The sequence below is a fragment of the Diadema antillarum genome, unplaced genomic scaffold (genome assembly GCF_040938485.1).
Source record: "Diadema antillarum isolate AM-2024a unplaced genomic scaffold, OU_Dant_1.0 seq00001296_RagTag, whole genome shotgun sequence".
NCBI classification, from domain to species: Eukaryota; Metazoa; Echinodermata; class Echinoidea; order Diadematoida; family Diadematidae; genus Diadema; species Diadema antillarum.
The window spans coordinates 854,675-879,186 of record NW_027272075.1 but is presented as its reverse complement, the minus strand read 5'-3'; the positions used below and the strand labels follow the sequence as shown (position 1 = coordinate 879,186).

The window sequence follows — 24,512 nt, the reverse complement described above, 5'->3', positions numbered from 1 at the left end:
GTAAGAACATTTCCACATCTCGGGAGTTACGAGGAGGAGCAAAATGATCTGTTTGTCCCCAATACCTTTCTGGGGGATCCATCCCCCTCCCCTCCATCGACGCCTCTGCATATAGTGGGGCAGATATGTGAAAAAAATGCTCACATCCGGCGGAAAGTATGAAATTTTGCATATAGGGGTATTTTTAGGCGCTGATTCCAAAAATTGCCGGATCCAAGAGATCTGATCACGGGGTCGGCCGCCATTTTGAATTTCAAAATGGCCGCCGTCAAAGATCCCTATCTTCAGTTCTGAATGACATTATCCATTGGAATTTGATATATAAAAGCATGAAGATATGATGACTTCAATAACAGACTTATTTGATATGTCTGACAAGCTGCACGGCAGCCAATTTGAATTTAATACACATTTGCCATGTTGGAGTGTTGAAAATCTCTATCTCGGGTTTGTAAATTAGGCTACCTGATTGAGCGCGCGTTTGTAACTGATTGAGTGCGCGCTGATGTATTTACATTGTGACGTCAGTGAAAGGTGCATTATGCTTCCTTTTTGCTGCACTTTTTGACATGCCCGTGAATGTTAGTCGTGATGTTTGTCTTCGTAGCCACATTGGAATTCAAAATAGCAGGCATTGCGTTTGTCAGACACATCACATCAGTTAATAGTTTAACTCAGTATGTTAAAATACTTGTTTACACCTAGTTTCAGGGTCACTCACCACTTAGAAATTGAGATAGAGATTTTGAATATTTCGTCGAGGCGGCCATATTGGAATTCAAAATGGCGGCCATTCGATGTTTGTCAGACACTCCGAATCAATCTGTCATCAAATTCAATGTGTCAAAACGCTCATGTGTACCAAATTTTGGTGCCACATTTCATTCAGAACTGAAGATAGGGATCTTTGAATTTGTTTTGTGATGGCGGCCATATTGGAATTCAAAATGGCGGCCGACCCCGTGGTCAAATCTCTTGGATCCGGCAATATTTGAAATCAGCGCCCCAAAATACCCCTATATGCAAAATTTCATACTTTCCGCCGGATGTGAGCATTTCGACCACTTTTTGTTACATATCTGCCCTACTAATATGAGGGAGCTTTTGTAAGTGAAAGATCTGCTGCACACTCTTCGATAAATATAAGGAAATAAAACGTCAATCTCAAAAGTGTGCAAAGTCTATCGAAAGGGACCCAGTAGCTTTTGCGTATTTGTGATTGCAATTCAGCGATCCGGTGCATAATTCTGGCGGTAGTTGTCCAATTTTCCATGAAGAAAGTTCGAGATTTGTCCTCATCTCGGGAATTGCTTGGGGGACAAAATGATTTGTCTCCCCCAACTTCATCCACTGCACACGATTGAACTTTTAAAGCGTTCGGTTTCGCGCGCTTGCGCTTTTTTTTTCGGGGGGGGGGGGATATAATGGAACTTGGCAGAATAACGAAGAACGGTTTCCACAGAAGTCGAGTTGTAGTGGCAAGGTATAGTGACACACTACTTTTCCTCTGATCAAAACATTATTGAGAACAAATTGCTGGATAAAGGTGAATATAGTTTTATTCACTTGAATAAATTTATTCTGCGAGATCAGTTTTGTACATTATGTGTTAAAAACCTTAACATAAAACAGTAACAACGCAAACAAGGTTAAACAAACAAGCACAGTTTTTTCTCCGTATGTGTCTCTATGACAATTTTTGTGGACCCTAATAACATAATTATGTTCCGTAATTCCTATCGACCATATAGAATATCATCTATTATGTCTAACCCCATTCCTTTGGAGAGTAAACAATAAACATTATCAGAAACGCAAGGTTATATAAGGACCGTATAGGCGGAGATTGAAAACTTGAAAGTTCATCTCGTATTGAAGGCAATTTTACCTTTTAACTTCAGTTACCTCACAGGAATAGATTAAGCAAACCGTACTTTAATTGAAGACAACCCAACGTTTACTAACTATAAATCTCGCAACATAGGTCTACATATTATCAGAGCACTTCTGAAGCCCAGGTCTATCAGATGTTAACATACTGTAGCCTTTGAAAGTTCAAACATAATTGGGCATATGATGCCGACAATTTGAATAATTTCCTGAGATTTTTTCTCAAAGATTCTTTTGTACATTTTATTACCATTTAAACACCATTCATATTTGCAGAAATCAAAATGAGTTCAGCCCTTCCTTTTCGTAGAGATAGTTATATTTATTTTGCTCACCTTTTTTCCATCTTTGTCAAGTTAATGGCTTCATATCTGTCCCCTACTAAGCACAATGACATGATAAGCAACGTTATTTTCGAACAACATTACAGGCTCATAAATACAGTTGTAAAATTCATTCAGGATCACGGCACACTTCAGGTTTTATACATTCTTACCAACGTGTGAGAATGATTTGGTAAGGTACAATATCCGTTTCAGTACTCAATTCCAAGTAGGTCCTATTCACTGGAAAAAAAAGTGAAAATCTTTTCGTACTATTCTGGCAAACTGTTAGAATGTCTTGCCTTTTCTGTGGGATTGTTTGATTAGGGATTAAAGAATCCATTTTTCTGTTCGTGAGATGAATGTTGCATATCACTAAAATTGGCTGCGAATAAACTTGTCTTATTAATCTATTGATGTATGTTTGTTAACAGGTGAACTTTCGTGTGTTTTTTGCACATCTCCCATGAAAACAAAAATTAATCTGGTTGATAGGTCTGAACCACTAATCTAAAGCAAACGGTTCATTAGATTAAAGGAGGTACTTGCATATGGCAAAATATGGGAATCGACACCCGTTCCTTTTGTTTTTTCTTGAGGCAAACGAATTATACTAACTGAGCAAAATCACTGCCAATATGGAGAGGGTAAATGTGTTGCAATTCCTACGACTGAAACTCGTACATGGCTGTTAACGAACTCGCTTGTTATCTAGATCTTTGGGTAACTCATGCGGAGCTCGACGTGAGTCGTGTCGCGCTCGGCATGGTGCACTCGTTCACGCCTACGTCCATGGCCCTACAGACTGTGTTGCATCAAGGAGGTGGGAAGAGCACCTCACTGGTTGCATGCAGCTGGTTGCTATCTGGTTGTGTGACTACTATAGTAGTTCAACATCCGAAGCATGCATTACGGTCGATATTGCTCTACATGCATTGGCGTGCGAGAGAAGTACGCGAGCGCTGCTAGCACTGTTCAGCAGTATGCTCTCGTCACGAGGCGGGCGTGCGAACGTCATGGCTCATGCATTACAGTATGTAGCCTATAACCTAGGTGGGGGGATGCAGCTGGTCTGATGCGATGAAACTACGAACAGTGGATGCGCGCGAATACACCGCCTATGATCCAGTTGTTTGTCGTTGTTTTCTTATTTTTTTTTAATCGGTGGCAGTCTTCTTATACGGGAAAAAACAAACTGCCACCGATCGTGGCGCCTAGCGGACGCGGTATATGCGTCCACTATTCGTAGTCTCGCCGCATCAGATGTATCGCTTGGCAAAGACAATTATCTCGCTGCACCTAACGTTTAGCTTAACAGCAAATTACAAAGACAATTACTGCATTCTCCGCCTAGATTATAGGCTATGCAATAATCCATCATGCTGAAATCAATATCACCACTTTTCTTTTTATTTGTTTTTTTGTTCCTACATCTTTTTCTTGGGAGGATTTCAGGGGGGATATTTGTACAGGCCACCCCCCCCTTCAAAAGTGGGGGGGGGGATATATCCCCCATCCCCTCGGGATTTACGCCCATGATACATACATACATACATACATACATATTATATTTAAATATCGTGTCACAGTCTTGTGCCACGGCTTTGTGTCGCAGTTTTGGTCATGTAAATTTCGCAAGCGACACAATGCAGATCAAAGTGTGAGAATGTTTGTTCCCGGAATTTAGATACTAGACAAAGTTTTCCATCGAGAAAAGAGTTCCGGGGACGTGGTCGTAGGTCAGTGAGCAGGGAGTGGACTGTAGAGGCGATGGTGGTCGTCGACCACACTATGACGGAGTACTACAGAGATCAGCACATCGAGACCTACGTATTAACGATCATGAACATGGTAAGATTTAAGGATTTCCCATTTTTCTCACATTTCATCAGTTCAGGGCATACTTGACGGACTATCTATTATCAATGTCATTGAATGAATTTTCGATCAAAGTATCCACAAATCCATTATGAAATATACGTTAAACCTTAGAGATATCTTGAAAAGTAGTATTTTTTTATCACATTTTACATTATAATTAGAATTACGATATCACCCTCTTTCCATGTGTTGATATATATGTGTTAACAAGTAAAAAAAAAGAACAAGGGACTTCACAGACTCAATCGCAAGCGAAATATAAATAGAAAGTTTTTCCTTTGTTGTTGAATTCACTCGTCCATGGAATACTGATGTAATTTAAGAGATACCCTAACAACATGGCGAATTGACAATCATTTCGGTTTTTTTAAATGAGTCACATGTTCTGAGTAAAATTTGTTATAACTTCCTTCATGTTCGAAAGAAATGACTTTTTTATTATTTCTAAAAGTCAAAGCTCAGCATCTCGGGTCGATATCAACTTAATGATAAGCATTCAAGAGATACCGCCTTTTGCCGATGTACCCGTCATTCTATGAATTGAGAAATACCCTTCTAATCGTTTTTTCCAGGTTGCCAGCCATTATCATGAACCTAGCATAGGCAACTCCATAGATGTCGTTCTGGTCCGTTTGATTCTATTAGAAGAAGAACAGGTGAGAACTTGGATTCGGGATGGCTACTGCAGACCTGTTGAATCCTAGCACAACCACATAAAACTTTTTTTATGTCTTAGCATGTTCTGTTATCGTTCTTGTAGGGGGGGTGTTGTATTCTGAAAATTGTGTGTATGAAGAAAATGTCATTGTCAACAACAACAACACAAATCAATGAGCTCGCCTTAGTCTAATCATGGACCTTATACACATGGACATTCATCGTATCGTTAATTAATTCATGCACCCGTACATCTCAAAAGCGCCACAAAGACATTTTTGGCATGCTTCACTGCTTTGATCCCATGATCGTCACCGCCAGCAAGCCGGGAGAAGAACAAGACGGAGATTCGAGAAATCTAAAACTATATGCGCAGAAGAAAATAACTCACAAAAATCAAGTAAAGTGAATGTGCACTTGTGGTGTATGTTAGGAAATCATACCTCAAACGATTTTGCTTGGGAGAAACAGGCAGTTTTTAAAACAAAGCTAACATTTTGGCAGAATGATTGTCATTTGTGATCTTAATATTTCACTTTTCTCCAGCTTATTCCAGAGCAAAAAGGGACGGTAATGATTGAGAAGAGATATATCCTGCCATTAGGCAAGGTCTTATGCGTGTGCGAAAATGTGCGAATCAGCAATTACCCATCTTTTGACACAAAATTTCTAATGATCTCAGGTTTTCTGCTCCTCATCATCTGTATTTATTTGCGTCTGAAAAAAGGGCACATCAGCGAAACAAGGCTGAAATGAGAGAATAGATTCTTTTGTTAGTGACGATACATGATCACACAATCGTTATTGTCCAGACACCTGAATGTACTCATTAAGATGCACATAATCAGGTGTCGGCGACGATCATTACATCCAAGAAAGACTGCAGTGAACAGTCCATGTATATTAGATCCATGGTGTAATAGACCTGTTCGTTATTTCACTTTGCGCATGAGCAGAAAAGGTCATTTGTACCAACAGGCATTTTGGTTTGTTAATTCACTGAGATAAGCATCTGTAATGTGATGATTATACATGTGATCCTTATTTACATGGTGCTTGCCAGCACATCCACCTGACAGCAACCCTGGTATTTGGCAATATGAAAACAAAAGGGTTGTTATTGCATTCAATTCAAAACAATGAAATGGATTCCTGCTGAAATGCCAACTGGGGGACTATTTTGGTCACCTGTCCCAAACGAAAGTTCATTCTTTGTTTGAATTCCATAAATTGTTACTTCGGGCAAGCTTTGAAAACAAGTGAAGTGCCCAACCAAGAAAAAAGAAAGGTCATTTGTACCAATGTGTACATGAGCTAATTTCAGACTTGCTGGTTATAGTCAATTCTGAAATATTATGTCCACATTGCTCTCTTTCTGTGATCTAAATGGGCATTATGTAGTATTAATATCCACTTCAATAACAGTTCATACCGCGCAAATCTAGACTTGCTACGTATGTCTATAAGCACACGGTATCCTTTCCTACCTGACCAGGATGACCTGGAGATCACCAATCATGCCGACCACACGCTAGATAGTTTCTGTAAGTGGCAACAGAAGTACAACCCCAAAGGCGATGACGATCCGCTTCATTACGACAATGCCATTCTCCTGACGAGGTGAATTTACTAACAAACTTAAGCTAGCTATCGCTTTGAAATTATGCGCTATTGCTTGGTGACATTCTAGTTAGTACTTATTCGTTTTATTTTGTTTTGTTTTTCCAATTTTCTTTCATGAATATAGACCCCGTTTACAGTGCAGGGCTTGGTAAAGTGGAAGGCGCTGCCCGGGCTTTTAATTAAAACCTTTCAATATTTTGTCGTAGTGTTGCACTGCTTGTAAACAAACGACTGTTATTGGGAGCGCGCCGGTCGCAATTTGGTACCGCATTTGGTCCAGTTTGCGTTTACAGTGAGAAAAGGTCGGGCTCGGCCGCGGCCGAGACTACCTCCAGAGCTTGGCCAAATGCGCGGCCGATTTTGGTACCGCATTTGGCCTTTCGCGCGTTTACAGTGAAATAAAGGCCGGGCTATGCCCCGGCCGAGCCCGACCCTTTCACTCACTGTAAATGGGGTCTAACTTTTGTCATTAGCTCACCTGAGCCGAAGCTCAAGTGAGCTATTGCGATCGCTCTTCGTCCGGCGTCCGGCGTCCGGCGTCCGGCGTCCAGCGTCCGTCGCGCGTCGTGCATAGGATCTCGATTCCTTCATATTGGCACCATGCTCCACCTTGGAGGGCTCTAGGAGGGCCCAACCCACCCCTGTTAAGAAATATTTACAGATCTTCTCTCTCTCTTAAAAAAAAAAAGAAGTGATAGAGCTACATAGTACAATGAGTTAATACATTGATTCTTGTAGTTTCAAGTTTGTTCATGGTGGAATCAGGGGTGCGCCCCCCCCCCCCCCTTGGGACTGGGGGGGGGGGCGGGTGGATGGGTAGGATGGGTCCAAATGAGGACTTAGATTTTACATGTTCATGTTATTCTTGAAAACCCTGCATGAATTTTTACCAAACCTGGCAGGCAGCATTCCTAGGGGGATATGATTTTGATTCTTTCAAATTGGCACCATGCCCCACCTTGGAGGGGGTCCAACCTACCCCCATGAAGGAATCTTTAAAGATCTTCTCTTAAACCAGACGTGATAGAGCTAAATAGTACAATGAGTTAGTACAATGATGACTGTAGTTTCATGTTGACTGTTGGTTGAATCAGAGGTGCCCCCCCCCACCCCCATGGGCCCGGGGGGGGGGGGATGGGATGGGTCCAAATGAGGACTTAAATTGTACATGTTCATGTTATTCTTGAAAACCCCTGTATGAATCTTCACCAAACCTGGCAGGTAGCATCCCTAGGGGGATATGATCTTGATTCCTTCAAATTGGCACCATGCCCCACCTTGGAGGGGGTCCAACCCACCCCCATGAAAGAATCTTTAAAGATCTTCTCTTAAACCAGACGTGATAGAACTAAATAGTAAAATGAGTTAGTACATTGATGACTGTAGTTTCAAGTTTATTTTGGTGAATCAGGGGTGCCCCCCTTGGGACCGGGGGTGGGTGGGATGGATCCAAATGAGGACTTAAATTGTACATGTTCTTCTTGAAAACCCCGGGATGAATTTTCACCAAACTTGGCAGTTAGCATACCTAGCAGTTAGAATCTCAATTTGTTCAACTGGGCACCATGTGATGGGATAGCAAGTGGACACCACGCTCTCAGCTCTCAGAGCTGCCCCGTTCCAAGTTTGCAATAGGGAGTTTTCGCAAGCACGACGCGGCCGGGAGTTGAGTGTGCCGCGTGCAAATTTCTCTTCTGCGCATGATCAAATCCAAGAAACGTCCCGCCCTGGGGAAAACGAGGACGGTACTCGGCCAAAATAGCGTTCGGCCCCGATTCTGGGCAGGAGTGAGCCAGCCAGCCAGCCAGTCAATCAGCGATCTTGTCCCCACGCCTCCATCCTGCACAGGAAAGCGAAACTGCTTTTTGGACGGGAGTCCGAGTACGGGGACTGTCACAGCTGATTGCTTCCGCGTATTTTTGGTCTTCCCGTCGTGCAGCGAAAACTCCCTAATGTTCTTAGGTAAGAATCTGCAAGAATGCATGAAAGGTGAACTTGCGATACTCAGGTGAGCGCGAGACCCCCGGGTCTTTTGTTAGTACTTAGAATGTGTCCTATCTCCATTGCAAAACAAATCCACATCGGTATTTTTTCCCCCCGGTAACCCGCGGTTACAAGCTTTGCTTTTGCGGTTCCCTCATGTTTCACATGTTATGTTAATTGTCTTTTATGTACATATATGCTGACACACTTTAAATCATATTATGTATCTTGCTTTTTTCTTGCTTAATATATATATTATATATATATATATATATAATATATATCACCAGCAAAGCTTGCAAGGAGACGTGGCTGTCTCTGTGCAAAGCACCCCTTTAATTAAGTTTTCCGGCTCAGCCCTTCTTCAGAATCTACAATGACAATAACAACAAATAAACAAACTGAACCTCAGTGTAAAATCATACGAAACTTAACTAAACTTAATTATTTCCATTAAAAAATGTACTAAACATAGCAATGTATACAAATCATACAACATTCCAAACATTTTTAACAATTCCCAATAACAAACAAACATAATATTACTAAATACAATCACAAAACGGAACTTACTCTGTTACTGCTCGGTACGGTCTTATATGTTGTCTGTTTGACGATTGTAGCCGGGTGTGTATTTTATTTGTGTGTGTATGGGGGGGGGGGGGGTTATTCTGTACCGAGGCTCGTTCTCATTTATTCTATAATAAACTAAAAATAGGCCAACTATTTTTTGAAACATTCAACAATATAAAAAACTTTCAAAATTTAATACAATTTCTACACATTAACACATCCGCATACATAACAATTCATACACATAACTCTAGTTGCCCACATACCTACGTACATACCTCCACGTTACTTTCTTTTTCCATTCAACCTTCCAAATAATACCTATACAATTAATACATTACATATTATATATCTACAAGCATTTACGCGAAATAAGAAGTGTGTTAATGTGACGAAATTATAATTAAATTTTGGACGTTTTTTATGCTGTTGGATGTTTCAAAAAAGTTAGTATTTATAGTTTATTATTAATTAAATGGGAGCGAGCCTCAGTACAGAACATTCCCCCCCCCATACACACAAACATATGATATACACCCAGCTGCAATCTTTACACAGAAAACATATAAGACCGTAACTGTAGTGTCGTAAGAGACATGCATTACACACTTGGCGTTCTATGGGCAGTTAATTGTACTGTCGTAATAGACATGCATTACACACTTAGCGTTCCATAGGCAGTTCATCGTAGTGTCGTAACAGACATGCATTACACACTTGGCGTTCCATAAGCTGTTGGAAAGCATGGCGTCGAAGTTATGATTAAAACGAGTACACCGTACTGTTTTGAACTGTAAAGCAATGCCTTTAACTGTGTCCTTGATTCAACATTTGTACTCTACATTGGCGACGAAGGACTGGGCAAACGATGGCCACATTTACAATTCCACCGCCTCCAAATCTGGACATTGATTCTTCAAATCTTGCGACCAATTTCAAAAAGTTCAAGCAGGCCTTCTGTAACTTCGAGCTTGCTACGGGGATAGCGACCCGAGACGACTCGCTGCGGGTGGCGACTCTGCTAGCCGTGATTGGGCAGCGAGCAGTCGACCTGTACAATACGTTTACCTGGGCTGACGAAGCAGATTCCGGGAAATAATAAAATGGGAGGGTAATTGACAAGTTTGAACAGCATTGTAAGGGGCATGCTAATACTACCTATGAACCGTACATCTTCAAAACGAGAGTGCCAAGAGAGGGTGAATCATTTGAGAGCTTTGTCACATCTCTGATATCGTTAGCAGAAGCGTGTGAATTTGGAACATTGACAGCGTCTCTCATAAGGGACAGAAATAATCCTAGGCATGAAAAATGCTAACATTCGTCAACGACTCCTGCGTGAAGCGAAATTGTCTTCAGACCAAGCCATCACACTTGTCAGAGCAGCTGAAGTAGCTACCGCCCATGAGAGTGAGATAACAAAGAGCAGTGGGTGTGTTCGTGATACTTCTGATGTGCACTACGTCAAGCACAAACAGCCACGTCAGAAACTTGCTAAACATGCTAAAGCTACGCATGAGGAGAACTCAAAGAGTCAAATCTGTCGCAACTGTGGTGACAGATATCCTTATATTGATCGCCCATGTCTAGCACAAGGAAAAACTGCTCACTTTGCAAGAAGCAAAATCATTTTGCAAGAGTGTGTAAAACCAGGTTGAAACAACAAGCTGAGATCAACCTTGTGGAACAGACACCACAACACTCACAGTCGCTACCGCAATCACAACCATCCCCACAAGCAGCCCAAAATGGTTCACCTAACGAGGACTAGGCCTATTTGTTCGCTCTAAGCCCATCATATGAGAGTAATCAATTACTCAAAGCATTCGTGCTAATCAATGATGTCAAGACTACAGCTACCATTGACACAGGGGCGTCAGTGAACATTATGAGTCGAGAAACTCTGAACACCATGTGCAAGAAACAGATACCCCTCGAACCTACAGACAGACAAGTCTATGCATTTGATGCCTACAGTCAAATCGATGTTCTGGAGAAAATCTCGCTGCCAGGAAGTCACAAAGCGCAGATACTAGGTGTTTCAAATTTTTTTTTCCACTTTTGATTCTTAATAATTAAATAACTATATATCAGATAACACTGTCATTGATATGAGTGATAGCTGTATAGTGTACAATTTTGTTGGAGTTGGTTTGGATATGAAAGCATAAATCAGTTTCATGAAATCCATGATCAATTTCACAGTTAGGTTCCAGATTTCGCTCTATTTCGAACCCTGTGTACAAAACTTTCACTTTGCACAGGGGTCAGTGGGTGTGTATGGGAGTATGTGGTTAAAACCCTGACAATGGTCCTGAACAATGGTCAGGGTTTGAACGCTTTATTATTCATTCATGAGAAATTCCACTACCACAGCTAGTCTTTATTCGTTCTGAAATGTGGTGTTTGCAAGCACATGGAAACGTGTGCTTACTTTTTTCATGTGCGTGCATTTTACCCTTTACCGTGCATGAAATTAGACTAGCAGTGCCCAGGGCAATCCACAAGAATTATTGATTAAGCATTCATGTGCCTGGGATCGCGAGACTGACGCCTAGTCAACACATGGTCCAGGCATGTCCATTGTTCAGGGCCATTGTCAGCACACACTCACATACACATCATTAGTTCCTGTGCAAAGTTCAATTTTTGTACAGAGGGTTAAAATTTGACCAAAATCTGAAACCTTACTTCAAAATCATTCTTAGATTTAATGAAACTGATTTATGCTTTCACACTCAAATTACCTTCAACAAAATTATACACTATTCAGCTATTACTCATATCAATAACAGTTTTATCGGACGAACAGTTTTTGAACTATTTATGATCAAAAGTTGGAAATGTTTTTTGAAACACCTAGTACAAACGGCTGTAGTCTTCATTACAGAGCATAGTGGTCCTACACTGTTACGTCTGAACACTGCGAAAGAGCTCCACATGATCGCTGTTACATACAATATTTATGCCACACCATCGATCATCGACGAATTCAGTGATTGATTTGTTGGAGTTAGCAGTTGTTACATGCAAACTGCACGTAGATCCTTCCATTACGCCTGTCACTGAGCCGCACCGCAGGATCACCGTTTCACGACAGGGAACATGTCGAAGCTGAACTGAAACGTTTACAAGACTTGGACATCATTGAGCCTGTGCATAGTAAGCCTACGCCATGGTATCCCCAATTCGAGTTGTGCCTAAAAAGCAACCAGGCAACATCCTGATCTGTGTGGACATGCGTGCAGTAAACAAAGCGGCATACATACAATATTTATGCCACACCATCGGTCATCGACGAATTCAGTGATCGATTTGTTGGACTCGGCAAGTTAGCAGGTGTTACATGCAAACTGCACGTAGATCCTTCCCTTACGCCTGTCACTCAGCCGCAACGCAGGATACCGTTTCGCGACAGGGAACATGCCGTAGTTGAACTGAAACGTTTACAAGACTTGGACATCATTGAGCCTGTGCATAGTAAGCCTACGCCATGGTATCCCCAATTCGAGTTGTGCCTAAAAAGCAACCAGGCAACATCCTGATCTGTGTGGACATGCGTGCAGTAAACAAAGCTATTGAGAGAGAGCGGCATGTCACGCTAACACTCGATGACATATGAATGGTGCTACAGTGTTCAGTAAGCTGGTTCTAAATGCACGCTACCACCAGATTGAACTAGATCAAGCATCAAGCATCATCTCACGGTCTTCTCCACCCATGTTGGGTTGTCTCAGTATAAGCGGTTGAATTTTGGAGTTAATAGCGGAGCAGAACGATTACAAAATCTGATACAATCAGCCCTAGCCGGTCTGCAGGGTGTGATCAACATCGGTGATGACGTATTGGTATAATATGCCAATAATCAGCAACAACACAATGAACGGCTTGTGAAGTATGCAGCGTCTGAGAAGAACTTAACTCTGAATGTAATCGCGACAAATGCGAATTCAACAAATCTTCAGTTGAGTTCTTTGGGCACATCTTCAGCTCATCAGGTGTTTCGCCAAGTCCCACAAAAGTCCAATCATTGATCGAGGCGACACCTCCTAGCAATCGGGAAGATGTTCGCAGCTTCCTTGGCTTAGGAACATACTGTGAGAGATTCATCCCAAACCTTGCATCTCTTTCTGAGCTACTACGTGATCTGACCAGACAGAACGTTCCGTAGTCATGAGATGAGCGTCACGCTTTGATGACATTAAGCAAGCGATCGCACAGCACTGTCACATGGCATAGTTCGACACTTCAACTGCGGTTGTCGTCGATGCTAGTCCCGTTGGGCTATGTGCTATGCTAGTACAAAGCAGTGAGCGAAGCAGACAAAATCATAGCACTAGCGAGCCGTTCACTTACAGCTGTGGAGAAACGATATTCGCAGACTGAACGCGAAGCCTTAGCAGTAACATGGGGCATCGCACACCTCCACCTCTACTTGTATGGCAGCAAGTTCACGGTGATCACAGATCATAAGCCGTTAGTGCCACTGTTCAACAAGTCTCATTCATCTCCATCAGCAAGAATAGAGCGATGGATGCTGCATCTTTCAGCAGTATGATTTTGCGCTAGAATACCAACCAGGTGCAACCCACCCTGCCGACTTTTTGTCGCGACATCCGTCACCGAGCACATCCACCGTTGATCCAAACGCAGAAAAGCACATTAACTTCATCGTCGAAAACGCAGTGCCGAAATCGATAAGCATTGTTGAGATAGTCGAAGCAACCGCATCTGATGCTGTCTTACAAGCGTGTATAAAAGCTGTCGAAGAGAATAGCTGGTATTCGATCGCACAAGAGCTGCAGTGTTTGAAAAACGTAAAGAATGAGCTCAGCGAAACGAAAGACGGAAAAGTGCTACTACTTGATCAGAGTGTGGTTTCCCGGTTTCGACTAACGCGTGGAAGAAAAGATCAGTCAATGTATTCCATGCCAAGCAACAAGCAGTTCAACTACGCGTGAACCAATCCAAATGTCAGCACTTCCAACACATGCTTTGAAAAAAGTCAGTATTGGTTTCTCAGATCTGCCAACCGGTTAGCAGCTACTTGTCATCATCGATGATTATAGCCGATTTCCAGTGGTTGAGATTCTTACATCTACTTCGAGTAAAGCGATTATTCCTCACTGAGATCGCATATTCGCATTGTTCGGTATTCCAGGAGTTGTACGCACTGACAACAGACCACCTTTGAACAGCGAATACTTCATGCAGTTTGCACAGTATACTTAAGATTCCGACATCTTAGAGTCACACCACAATGGCCACTGGAAAAAGAAGTTGTTCGCACAGCAACCACAGAGCATAAGTCTTTGAAACAAGAGCTCTATACGTTTCTGAGGAACTACAGAGCTACTCCACATAGCACATCTGGGGCACCACCAGCGACGGTAATGTTCCAGCGTCCAATCCGCACCCGCTTACCTGAACTTCAGTTGCATGCAGAAAATGACAGCGAAACTCGCAATCGCCATAAGTCCATGAAAGAGTAGCAGAAAACAAACGCAGAAAAGCATCAAAGAATCAGAAAATCGAAAATAAGTATGTTCTGGTCAAGCGCAGCCGCATTTACACCTACTAACATCGCAATTTTTAAAATCGCGATATTTTGGTTCTACCGTTTACACTCGCGCAAAAGCATGCGAAGTTTGAGCTTCACGAAACATCGCGATTTTTTGGTCGGTAGTGCGCATGTGTAATTGACCTCTTTTCAACACGGTAGCTGAGTGGAAGCGCGTGCTATTCTGTTCGTTTTCACTGCAGTGGTGCTTAGTGCAGTATATTTTGTTCACAGCCAGCTGGTTGGAACGTTGAGCCAGGGCTTTCTATCAGTACAATGCACACATAAATTTGTATTTCTCAAGAGTGTTTACTTATGGTAAAACACATACGTATCACATACGTAGTAGGTGTGTAAAACTTCATCTAAGTATGGAAAAGTTGATGAAAGCAGCATTCTAAAGGATCATGAAATTTCGCCGATATGACGAAAGTGAGAAGTAGGACTTGGAAGTGAGGACTGGTATTTTATCAGGCGACAGCAAGAACTCGCCATTGTTTAACCGACACTTGTTACGTACTCCTGTATTCACAAACATCGTATACCGAGAGCAGTATGGGCACTCCCACAATCAACGCATTTCTGGGAGAACATTATTTTGTTAAGTCGTCATGGGGTGATAATACGTGGTTGGAAAACTTCAGGTTTACTACTAATTTTCACATACTAGTTTCATCAGGGAGAGGGAGGTGAGAGACCACGAGCCGATCGAGGATCGGCCGTTTAGACCTGTTCACTTTACCTTGTACTAGTACTCTGGCCAGTGACCGACTCTCTACACGTTCCAAACAGGTATCGGGAGCGCGCGTAAACTCCCGGTGCAATCCGATACCGAAAGTCATGTGGTGAAAAATCGCGATATTTTTGCAGCTTGGGTTTACACTCGCTAACTTCGCCTCAAACTTCGCGATGTTTCAAGAAATCGCACTCCGGCTGGCGATTTTTCTGGCGATGTTTCGAGGGTGTTTGGGTGTAGTTGCTTAACAACTTGCACCCAAATGTCGCGATTTTAGAAATATCGCGATTTTTCCAAGCAAGTGTAAATACACCACTCCGTTCGACACCAGACCATTAAAGGTCATAGCGATTAATGGCTCACAAATTGTTGCATCTCGAGGTTCAAACCACATAACGCGACACTCATCATGCTTCAAAGTCTTGGGAGGTCAGTGTGATATTCATGCTGAAACAGACGACTACGATGAGGCACCATTGTCACAAATCGCAAACCCCATCCCAACTCCTCCTTTGGTAGGACGAAGAAATCCGCCACGTGATCGTGCTCCACCTAGATATCTGAATGACTATTATACCGGACTGTGTAATTCACAAGAACGAAAAAAACTATTTCAACAATGTTGATTCATTGCACAACATGTATTATGTTCACATTAACATTACCATGTTGTTGAGGAGATACACATTCTCAATTAGTTCAAGGTCAGCATGATTGGCTTTAAAGGGTGTGTACAGTTCTGGTTGAGGTGAGGATTTAGCTTTTAACGTTTTGCGAGATATTCAGAAACCACTCTATGAGATGTCAACGAGCATGCAATTCTAAGGGGTATCAAAAGTTTGTTTGATGAAAAATCGGTTTGGAAGTGGCTGAGATATCCAAAAACAAGGTGAAACAAAGAGATCCTAATAAATGGCGTGGCCTGTCGCCTTTTATTATTACTTTTTTTGATATCTCAGCCATTTGAAAACCAATTTTCATCAAATTAACGTTGAATCCTTCTTAGAATTACATGCTCTTTCATACTTCATAAGAGATTTTTCATTATCTCACTTAGTAATGTTATAAACCTGACTCCCCACCTCAACCAGTACTGTATGGTCCCTTTAACCTCAAAATTTGGTACGCTGTATCAGCTTCTGCAAATGCATGCAAATGTACTGATGAAAGCATTATTGTGATAAAAAAGCATTGGTTCAGTGAAATGTAAAATAAAGATTGAAGTAGTCATAAAGTGAATGCTAGAATGGATTTATCAGTTGATTCATATTTGAAGAAAGCAAACAAAATGCAATGTGTCATTTTAGATACATTTTTTCATTCCTCATTGACACATTACACAGGTTCGAGAATTAGAAAGAAAGAAAGAAAGAAAGACAATTGACAAGTGTCTTCATGTTTGTATATAAACTTACAAAAAAAGAGGACATTCAACGTATTGTGTGAAAGGAAATGTTATAAGGAAGAAAGTCACTTCCCATCTGCGCATGTAATCCTTAAAATTCACCATACATGTACATGTGTACTACCATATTGTGCTGGAAAATACGCGCATATGAATGTCACAGAGAAAGTTGTATGATGGAAAATGGTTATTTGTCTATCATATCATGTTATGTAAAAGTACATGTGCATGAATGTTGAAAAAAAAGTTTAGTTTTTCATAGTGTGTTGTTCAAAAGAAGGTCACTCATTATGCATACACATCAAGAAAGGAAGGCTGTTAGATGTTTTAAAGAGAAAAGTCTCTCTGTGTGGTTGAAATCAGACAAAAGAAAGTTTGTTTTGTAGTTTAGTTCGCTTGAAACAAAACAGTTATAGTTTTCTTACATTTTAAGCACTTTGTTTCGCATGTCAAACAAGAGAAAGAAAGAAACAAGATAGGGTTTCCAATTATACCAATAAAAACAATAACAGCAACAACTCAACATAGGTTTATACTCTCTTCTAGGCGCAATGCTAGTGTTTATTATCATGACCAAATGCATGGATGATTTACAGATGATATTTGTGAGATTGCATTTTATAACTGAGGCAATCATTATGTAACACATTTTATAATATTCACGTATAAGAGGATCATAAAATGATTATGCAAATCATAATTATTGCTGTGCTTTTATTAAGTTTTTGCATGTTAGTATGCCTTAGTTCAGTAACTGACAAAAGTTTATTACACAGTGTCTATCTTCATATTTGGATGTTATAGATCAAATCAAATATCTGTATAGTTGAGTTCAATCCGCAAGTTAGGAGGATTGTAGTGTCGCAATAGATATGCATTACACACTTGGCATTCCATAAGTAGTTGGAAAGCATGGCATCGAAGTTATGATTAAAACGAGTACACCGTACTGTCTTGAACTGTAAAGCAATGCCTTTAACTGTGTCCTTCAACTGTGTCGATTCAACACTTGCACTCTACAGTACCGACCAGTAACAGAGTAAGTTCCGTTTTGTGATTGTATTTAGTAATATTATGTTTGTTTGTTATTTGAAATTGCTAAAAAAGTGTGTAATTTTGCATGATTTGTATTTATTGTTTTGTTTAATACATTTTTGAATTAGTTAAGTTTAATATGATTTTACACTGAGGTTCAATTTGTTCATATTGTTATTGTCATTGTAAATTCTAAAGAAGGGCTAAGCTTTGCTGGCAATATAATATTTAACTGTCCTTGCACCGCCTCACCATGTTTTGGTTGAGTCCATTGCTGCCTCTCTCTCTCTCTCTCTCTCTCTCTCTCTCTCTCTCTCTATATATATATATATATATATATATATATACATACATATTCATTATAATTATGATATAGATGTCAGGTGATATATAAAAATAAACGTGCTGGAACTGTTTACTGTGTCTCGAGTGTAAGACCAATGCAGTTTCAGTAATTGAATTCAATTCAAATTCAAAAGATAATTGTGTCACAACTATAAGATGGTGGAAAAAATTACTTCCACGTGCTTTCTCTGTTAAACTAGAGTCCATATCAATAGAAGAACGTGATTTTCCATAATTCATGGTTGTGACATTTAATGCACCATGACAACTTGTAACCCGACCCCTTTCGGTTTTCTTCAAACTCGCACAAAATGTCCTCCCAAGTATCTGACGGGAAATTCTAAAATACGATTGTATTTCGCCCCTAGGTCAAATGGTAAAATACGGCCTCCCTCAGCTACCAATGGTCGAACGACCGAGTTTAAATAAAATTTTCCATATTTGATCGACTGCTGCAGCCAAGCTTAGCATTGACGGATGGGATCTGACCACTAGTACCCGTTATTGCGCACGAGTTCACCGAAAATGGTGTTAAGCGTCAAAGTTAATGCTTTTGGGCGCTTGTTTCAAAGCTGATAACTTAAAAATTCAATTAGCATAGAACCCAATATTATGTATATTTAAATACTCTCACGGGGTGCTCTGGAGACCTACGAAAAATCGGCCAAAAAGTATGCATCTTTTTCTTGTAGGGGACCCTCAAATTTTGATTGAAAAATATTACCAAGCTCAAAGTCACAAATCACCCCTCGTCCAATCGAGGAGCGACAACAATTTTTGTGTATTGATAGACATTTACCTATGTTTTCATGAGTTACTCTCTAAAAAAATTGAATGAATATATTCACTCTTAAAGGAGTGAATACAACAAAGAGTGAATTTAGAGTGAAATTGGAGTTAATTTTGAGTGAAAATGTTCATTTTTACTCATTTTGGAGTGACCTCAGGGATCACTCGAAGATTTTGGAGTGATCCCTGACGTCACTCTTAAACGAGTGAAAATGAACATTCTCACTCAAAATTCACTCCAATTTCACTCTAAATTCACTCTTTTTTGTATTCACTCCTTCAAGAGTGAATATTTCGCTCATTTTTTTTTTTTAGCGAGTACCTAAAAACTTTTTAACCGAAATGTTTAATACCTGGTTTATGCATTCGAAAACGGTGGTTCAAAAATAACACCCGAAAATCGATGTAAAATGACAGGTAGGGTTATCAGAATGTTGCAAGTTGTAATAACTCAGAGATGGGGAGCAAAAACTTAATGGTATTTTGTGTGATAACACTTTGTAATTAGTACTAAAAAGATATGCATCACAAATCGTTTTGTCTTATCGAATTTTGAAACTATCAGCTTCAAAACATGCACACACACACAAAATAACTCAATATAACATATTATTATGCTTATTAAGACAAAAAAAAAAATTACAGAAAATAAGCTATATACCCCAACTAACTTGGCAGCAGCAGTCGATCAAAAATGGCAAATTTTATCCAAACTCGGTTGTTCGACCACGCATTGGTTGCTAAAGGAGTCCGTATCTCAAGCGGCGTTCCCACTATCACGATTGGCGCCACAATTGAAATCGTAGTCTTAATCGTGGAGCAATTGTAGTGATCTTATCAGGTGGTTTCAGATTGTATTAGATCTTTAGGTCAATCGGGGCAATCGCGTTAATCGTAGAATTTTTTTGGACTGTTCAAAAATGTTCTAATTTTTTGAACGTAATCATTGCATCAGATCGTCTGGGATCGTATCAAAACGCAGCAAATCTTATCTAATTGTGTTACTCTGAATCGACTTTTTCACGTCTCTTCCGCTTATTTTTTGCACATTTGTCCTTATTTTACTCGCGGATTATATATATATTGCATTGCGTGAGGTGGTAGCCTGCATCTTTAGGTTATTATTTCCAAACGGTAAATTGTATGATTGTGTGGGCATTTCATTAGCATTATTCATAAGGTACATATAATTTCATGAAATGAAAGTTATATTGTACATTGTTATTAACATTGTACAGACACACAAAACAGGAATAATTCACCGTAATCAAAATGAAGTAACTTTTTTTAGCGAAAAAAAAGAGCAAAAATAAAATGGCAATTGTATATCTGTATGTATTGAATAACGTCAGTATACGAATGAGAATGATTTCCTGAAACGTGCACACATCAAAGGCAGATGGTTACTTTAATATTATATATATATATATATATATATATATATATATATGTATATGTATATATATATATATATATATATATATATATATATATTCTTTTTTATGGGGGGGGGGAGGGTATAAAGTATTCTGTTTCTTGTGTGTACATAATGATTATCGTTTTCGTTGACCCCTCCACATCTATTGTGACACTTTTCATGTTTTATTTTTTGTGATTGGTTGAGCACAATTTTAGAGGAACTGGCTATGGTCAACTCTCATTAACTGCAAAATCCATTTTGTTCAGGATTGTAATCAGATAATGCAACCAACATCTAACAGCCCATGTCGAATGAGCATAAGAAGGTGTAACTGTGACTTCGTTAAACAAGCATGCACTCTTTAAAGACGGATCAAGAAAAGCAAAACTGTACTCTTGATATTGATTAAGGTGGGGGGGGGGGGTGGCACAATAGATGGTAAAATAACATCACCACTTTTTGTTTCTGTTAAAAAGTGACATTATTTTGATTGGGGGAATTACTTTTCTGCTGTGTGTACAGTCAGACAGCAACTCCCTAGAAAACCTTCGCATTTATCGCACACGTATGCATGAACCTCGCGGACATTACGAGTACGTAATGAGCTTGGAGACCACATTTTACAGCCCCTGTACGGCATTAGCAATGTACATTATTTATACATCGATAAAAAGCTGAAGAGACGTACTTTTGATGAAATTCGACCACTTGAAAGGTTATGACATATAAATATACTTAAAAAGGAAATTATAAAACATAGAATCTCCATATTTTTTTACTTTTCTTTAGGGGTACACGAGACCAACGTCATAAACGTGAGACTAAATGGAAGAGGTATGAAATGAAAGAGGAAATATCATTCTATAAATTATAATCTTCTATCATTCTATCAAAATATAATGACTTTATGTGGACTGATTCTTGTCACGGGGCAGGTTGTCGAATAAATCATTGCGTTGTACAATTAATTTCTGACGAGATTTCATACCGCTTTCAGTAACTCATGAATTTTTGGCCCGCTCCTGGTCGGAGCTAGCCCGCGCCAAGCATGAAAAATTGCGTTCAGTAACTATAGCAGAGCCGCGCTACTTTTACGATGACCAATTCAAGTAGTATATATACGTACCCTTTCATACCCCGGTGGAGCAGGTGGAGCAAGGATGCTCCACCATGATTTGCATATGCATGAGATGAGGTCATATAATGAATATGCATGAGATGGCATCTACATGAATATGTATGATGCCATTATTTCCTGGTAGGATTAGATAGCGTTAATAAGGGGGGAATGAATGCATCCTTCCGACAAGATTATGAAAGCTTGATGTTTTTAGCCGTCAGACGCACTGTGTTGTTGATACGCACGGGTATTTTGATATGATATTTTCAGCAGATTATTTTTGTTCGTTAATATTAATGTTAATTATGTTGATTACTTCTCGACTATGTAAATCAGCGTGCCACTGTCAGATGTGAATCTATCGTAGAGTGGAGCCTTGCGTGTGGCAAGCGATATGACATTCGTGTGTTGAGGAAAGGCGAGTACACTATGTGGAGCCTTATGAGTATGCATGAGTTTAAGTATCTCTAATGATGTTTTTTTTTTTTTTTTTGTAAATATGCAAATCAGCGTACAATGAACGTGAATGTTGGTTGTGTGGCGCCTCGGCTAGCGATGCGACCATGAGATGTGGAGCACTACCTTTGCTGTTGTTGTTGTTGACTTTTCTTAAGGAAAGTGAGCGTGGAGCCTTGGTGTTGTGACTATGACATGTGGAGCATTAGAGGAAGGGTGAGAGTTCTACCTCTGGAGCCTGATGCATATGCATGAGGCCGTGATATCACCGATGATTTATCTGTGAATATGCAAATTAGCTTTCCATAAACGCAAATCCTTTGTTCGTGGAGCCTTTACAAGCGCGGTGACTATCAGATGTGGAGCGCTACACTCACTTTTTTTTTTTTTTAATGCTTGATTGGTTTAGGAAGGTAAGCGTGGAGCCTTTAGCCCTGTGACTATAATGTGGAGCGTTACATTTATTTCGTTTCTTAGAGGAAAGGTGAGAAATCTATATAGTATTGCCGATGATTTATCAGCGAATATGCAAATTAGCTTGTTGTTGACTTTTTTTTTTAAAGGGAAGTGAGCGTGGAGCCTTTTGCGTTGTGACTGTTGTGAGGCGTTGTATTTATTTTGTTTCTTCGAGAAAAGGTGAGAGTTCTAGCTGTGGAGCCTGATGCATACTCCGCATGAGGCCAGAGTATGACCGACGTTTTATCAGTGAATATGCAAAATAATTAGCTGTGAATATGCAAAATAATTAGCTTTCCATGAACACCAATCCATCGTTCGTGGAGCCTTTACAAGCGGTATGACTATCAGGTTTGGCGCGCTACACTTGCTTTTTTTTTTTCTTTGTTTGTATGTTTCCTTGTTTTAGGAGGGTAAGCGTAGAACCTTATATAGCGCTGTGACTATTAATGTGGAGCGTTACATTTATTTTCGTTTCTTAGAGGAAAGGTAAGAGTTCTAGCTGTTGGGCTTGATACATATGTATGAGGCCAAAATATTGCCGATGATTTATCAGTGAATATGCAAATTAGCTTTCCATGAACATCAATCCATGGTTCGTGGAGCCTTTACAAGTGGTGTGACTATCAGAACGATGTAGAACGCTACACTTGCCTTTTGTTTATTCGCTTGTTTGTTTGCTTGTTTTTGAGCGTGGAGCATTTAGCGCTGTAACTGTGACATGTGGAGCCTTACATTTATTTCGTTTCTTAGAGGAAGGGTGGGGGGGGGGGTCAAGCCCTGGAACCCGATGTACCTTGTATGAGGCCATAGTATTGTCGATGACTAGTTATCAGTGAATATGCAAATTAGCTTAATATAAGGGGCAAATCCATCGTTCGTGAGGTGTGGAGCACTGTGTCTGTTGTTGTCTTTTATTAGGAAGGTGAGGGTAGAGCCTTTACAAGCTATGAGATGTGTGGAGCGCTCAAGCTTTTGTTGTTGTTATCTTTTATTTGGAAGGTGAGGGCGGGTTCCTTGCAAGCGCTGTAACTATGAGATGTGAAGCACTACGTTTGTTCTTGTTTGTTTGTTTGTTTGTTTGTTTGTTTGTTTGTTGTTTCTTTGAAGGTGAGGGTGGATGGAGCCTTTACAAGCTATCGGAGATGTGGAGCTCTCTTGTTGTCTTTCTTTTTAGGAAGATGAGGGAGGAGCCATTGCAGGCGCTGTGACTACGAGATGTGGAGGCTACAATTGTCGTTGTTGTTGTTGTTGTTGTTGCTGTTGTTGTTGTTGTTGTCTTTTAGAAAGGGTGACCATCGTATAGAGCTTTATGCATGAATATATGTGCTGTAATAATGACCAGTTTCTTTTCGTGAAAATGCAACGCAACATTCCACGAAGTTGTTGCCTGGAGCCTCGTACGAAGTGTCGTGCAGCAAAGTGATCTTTATTATCGCTAGTTCATATTGTATCAATGAGTAGGATACATTGCATACGTAAAACATTGAAGTTTATGAGGGCATAACGGATCATGATGTAACCTTTTAAGATAACAAAATACTCATACGTTGTAAATGACTAGAATCTATCTCGTTCGATTGGGCCTATATACACGAAGACAGAAAGAAAAGAAAAATAAAAGCATCAACATATTCATACGTACGTGATATACATGTATGTATAGCTATTCAAATTACAAACCAAATATCTATACAAACGTACCCAGTCTTGCTCATGATACGATTTGGTTGATTAAACAAAAATTAGATACAGCAGGGAGGTGAGACACTCACCTCCCTGGATACAGTTTAGTCTTTGAGCAACTCAAAACGAAACCGTCATCAAGCATCACTTGAATCGTAGACTATTTCGACAATATTTCGTATATATGCTGTTGAATATGAATACGTACTTTATCCAGTATTTCCCTAATGATTATGCGTGACAGTCACATAACTAAATTGAACACCATACGTGAACTAGACTACCAGTATATATATTTTTTAATGATGCGTGTGCTGATCAACATTTTGATTGTGCAAGCTTGCAATGCGCAAACATGGAGGCAGAGGTTTGAAAGTGTCTGCACATAACGCAGTGGTATCTTTGTACAGTGACCAGAAAGGTCAATGGTATTACGTAACCCGTAGGAAATGACTTCCCTCCATGAAGTGGGGCGGTGAATTCAAACTTCCTTTACTCCAGTTGAGGTTCATTCGGCCTTGGTGGTTGTGGAGCATATCGCTTGCATTCATACCCACAGATATTCAGAGTGACC

General features: G+C 40.2%; 1 pseudogene; it reads left to right on the top strand.

The window, feature by feature from the left end:
• LOC139708054 (A disintegrin and metalloproteinase with thrombospondin motifs 7-like) overlaps positions 1 to 24,512 on the top strand; it is a 195,718-nt pseudogene that overhangs the window by 17,682 nt on the left and 153,524 nt on the right.